The sequence below is a fragment of the Gavialis gangeticus genome, unplaced genomic scaffold (assembly GCF_001723915.1).
Source record: "Gavialis gangeticus isolate Ggan-Ray unplaced genomic scaffold, GavGan_comp1, whole genome shotgun sequence".
Classification (NCBI taxonomy): domain Eukaryota; kingdom Metazoa; phylum Chordata; order Crocodylia; family Gavialidae; genus Gavialis; species Gavialis gangeticus.
In genome coordinates this window covers 8,605,762-8,610,091 of record NW_017729012.1, presented here as the reverse complement: position 1 = coordinate 8,610,091, position 4,330 = coordinate 8,605,762, and positions in this window count along the sequence as shown.

Below are 4,330 nucleotides of genomic sequence, written 5' to 3'. Positions count from 1 at the left end.
TTACATCCCAGTGATGCTCCTGAGTGAGAGCATAAGTGTGCAGAGCCCTTGTTCTGGTTCTCTGGCCTGGGGTGGGCTTCACCCAGTAAAGCACTCGATGAAACTGTGGTCTTCAGGAAGTCAATGAAAGTTTACCGTTGGCTCCTACTTAGCCAGGGTTTCACCCCAAGTATTTATTAATAGCACCATTATTACTGGATTTCTTGTTTTTAATCAGGGCCTCCCTTTAAGCAGGTGCAGCTGTGCTCCTCTTTCCTCCCACTGGACATGGCTGTCTCACTGGGATGGTGATTGATTTACTCAGGAGAGCAACACAGGCATGAGGCAGCCGGCCCCACCTCTTCTCCCGTCTCCTGCCCATGTTCTCTCCACTTTCTGGCTTCTGTACCAAGGGTGCTGTGTAGACTTTGGTATCATGGGCTCTTTGTACGTGTCCAGTACTGCATGTTTCAGACCATTCAGTGGGAAGTCCAAACCATGCCCTGGCCAGCTGGCAGGTGACTTGGCTAAACGTTTTCCCTTGCCGTCCTGCGATCCTGTGTGGCCCAGGTGTCCATTCTGCCCCTTTCCAGTGCTGTCTTAGGTGGCATCTGGCTGGTTGCACTTGTGTTCACTATTTGATGTTGGGGAAGGCTGGGAGTTCCCTCCCTTCCCATCCTCTCTAGGGACTCGGCTCTTTCTCCAGTGTTTGGCCCACATCATGAGGCCAAACGCACAACTCCTGTAACGTGAGTCAGCACCTGGAGCTCAGTGGGAGTCTTTTGATTGCCTCTGAAAGGCTTTGAACCAGGCTTTGAAAGTCCTGGTTGCTCGGGACTTTCTGAAAAATGGGCGTCTTTAAAATGTAGCGAGTAAGACATCCCAAAATGCAGGTGCCCTAAATCGGTAGCTAGTCCTGAAAAACGTAAGACCAAAGGTTAACATTTTCAAAAGTACTTGGATGATTTTGGAACCTAAATTTCATGGGCTTTCAGTGAAACTCCAGAGGGACAGATGTCTGAAGTTATTCTGGCACACCAAGATGCAGAGATGCCCAGGGTCTTTGGAAAATCTCACTCAGACCTGTCTTCATCTTTGAACTGAACTCTGCAAATTTAACCCTCCGTGCATAAGCTACTTCTGAAAATAGGCCTAAAGCACTTTTGAACAGGTTACCCCATTTTTAATTGTTTCTTTCTCTGCGTTACTGCCAGCATTTTGCATTAAGACCGAAGTACATTTTAAATGCGTCACTCTTCATGGTGCTTGTTTCCTTGTTACACTTCACTCAGCTTGGACAATGGAAACAGGCCGGCCAGTTTTCACCATGTGTCACGGTTGCTTTCACTCCTAGGTCTCGCTCCCCAGCACAACGTGGGCAATGTTTTGCTCCTTATGCAGTCTTTATTGCTTTGTTTGGTTGTTTTATGTCACAGAAATGTTTCTCTTCCCATTACGTTTTGTCAGACACTTTTGGGTAAAGCAAACGCAGATTTGTGGCTGCGGTGGTCCTTGTCGGCCCCAACAAACCCATTCGCCTCCCTCCTACTTCTGGAATTGTGACTTCAGCAGAGTCATCTCTGGTGGACGGTCTGATCTGGGACATGGTCGTGAAAAGACTCCCACTGTACCGTGTGGGTAAAGGAGCAGGCCCAGCCTACGCAGGCGGACATCCACGTGCAGTACGGCAACTTGCAAAGCTGCACGTGCATATTTTCTGTGAACAATGCCTCATCCATCAAGGATGTAGCTTGCGCTCGTGTGTCATGAAGCTCTGTGTGTGAAAGCATGTACTCCCCTTAATCTGTAACTGTGAACTGCCTTGTTTTCAGTTGGCTTTGGGAGGAGATGGGGGTGGGAGTGTGAACTGTTTGTACCTTGCTAGGATGTTGCGCAGAATTCCCCCCCCCCCATTCATGTTCTGTAATATTTTAAACGTGGAAACAATAAAGCTTTGACTCTGCACCAACTGCCTGGCATTCTTGAAACAATAAAAAGTTTCTTCATTCCCAGGTTACAAATATTCGTCAAATCCTTGGGCTGGCTCCAGCCCGTACATAGAATAATGCCACCACTGGGTTAGTGAATCATGAGGCGGAGATGTGATTAACATGTGCTCTGAACGTCAAGGTCGTCTTTTTCTGTGCTCCTACCTCTTGGGTACCTAATGCTGGCAGGAGCAGTTGATTCACACACATACCTTTAGCCTTTCTATAGAAAGAGTTTCTTTCTCTCTTAAAATCGCTAAACATAATATAGCTCTAATTGCCTTTCTGCAAGAAGTCATCCTTTTTGGCCTTCCCAAGTTCGTCATCTGTTCTTTTTAGACAATCAGCATCTGTTTTTTATTGTCTACCAAGAAATGTCTAGGTATTTTTCACTAAAGATATATATAGAGAGCTATTTGTGTGCGTGCGTGCGTGTGTGTGTCTTTGTATGTTTTGCATCATTCTGCATTCAGTTTCAAGGTTTCAAATGGCTTTTTTAATATCCATTTTGCTGTCCTGTTTTAATCTCGCCACACTAATTGCTACTTGGATTGTTTGCTTGGGAGCTATCGTTAGTTTGAAGATGCAGCCTGCCAAGGACAAGTCACCTTCTACAGTTTTCTCTTCATCCCCTGTCCTCCTCTCTTCACATGCTGAGACCAAGTCTGCAAGAAGTCAACTCTCCGCTCTTAAAGGTGGAAAATGCAGGCCGTGAGCTGCCCAATTTCAGTGTTTCCCTCTTGGTTCATTTTACAGCTTAAAGGATCTAATTTGGTTGAGGAAAAAAGGAGAAAGATCCCACATGCAGATGTATAGTTACTTAATATGCTGAAGCAAATGGGCTGCCAACACGAGTTTCAAGAACATGTTTTCTTGAGCGATCATTAATAAATCAGGTGCTGAAGACATCGGGCTGACAACTGGAGTGTTTTTATTCCTCTCTAACATTGCCTTAAAATGGCAGATGTTCTCAGGGGATCTTTGAAATTCATTTGTAAAAATGAAGCCTACTCTACTCAGCCCCCAAACAAGATTATTTTCCAAGCACAGAGGAGTGGCATTCAATGGCTGTCACCATCCCATCCCCGCATTTCTTCTAGGGTGGTTGTTATCTTTCCTTCTTTGCAGTCTTGACTGTTGGCTTCCCTCCAACACTTCCATCCATTTATTCCCTGCTGTTGCAGAAGACCTCCTTCGTCTGACGATGACACCTCATCCCCGCAGGAGCATGCAATAAAGAGGCTGCAAGGGCGTAAAGATGAATGACAGACTACTGAGGAGTTTGGATTGCATTGCAGTTAAGTAGAGGAAAAGTTACAGTGCCTATCAGATGACATGAAGCGTTAGGTATGTTGTGCAAAACTTCCTGTCCTGTCCGGTTCAGGTCCCGCCTTCATCGCCATCGCGCCACTAATTAGCATCATTTAATGTTTAGGTAGTGCTTGAAATGTTCCTGATGTAGAAGACTAGAATGCAGGCTCCTGCCTGAGGATTTTGTCCGTTCCCCTCCACCACCATGTTCTGTCCCAACTGTTTTCTGGCATGTCACACCATTATACTGGTTTCTTTTAATGCACTCCAAAATTGTACTAGCATAATAGGAGGTGTGCATTTGAACTAGTTTCGTGAAGTGGGTGCCAAAAGCTGGTTGGAGAGAGATTTCAGGGGAAGAGTGGTTAATGTCAGCTTTGCTGGAGGCGGTTAGGGGTAGGGTCAGCTCTGTTAAAATAAGAGAAGTAGTCCAAACGTCTTTAGACCACATTAGCCTCTCTGTAGGCAGTAACTAGTTTATCCATCCAGAGGGGATCAGGTCTCAAGCCTAGCATGAAGATAGTTGCTAATTGCCACAGAAGTCAGCCCTGCCTGAGTTTCTGATCACTCTTGACCAGGCCATTCTGAGGATGAGTTTTGGGGCTTGCTGTCCTTGCCTCAGACTTCTCTCTGGGCTAAAAGCCAAAGAAATTCCTGATGTTCGGCCACCTTTTTATTACGCTGAAGAACCGCTAGGAAGTCATGGAGCAGTATGAGAACTGCTCCTTCTGTTCCCAAAGCACAGACCCCATAACTTGAGCTAAAGGGGGCTCTGTTTATGATTAACCACGATGGGCACGTCGCACATGCCAGAGCAGTGCCTGTTCCCATCTCTGTCCGGTACTTGCATGTCCAGGGGAAATTTCCAGGAGGGTGATCTCAGAAGACTGAGCCGTGAGCAGTGCAGTTGCACAAGCCAGAAAATGCAATTACCTGGTAGCTTTGCTTCAGTTTAAAGCATAGGACGTCATGACGTGGGGCTGCTGGGGCAGCTTAGTAGCTCACGCACATATGCTGAGGCACTTCTTGCTCGGCGCCTCTTTTGCAGCAAA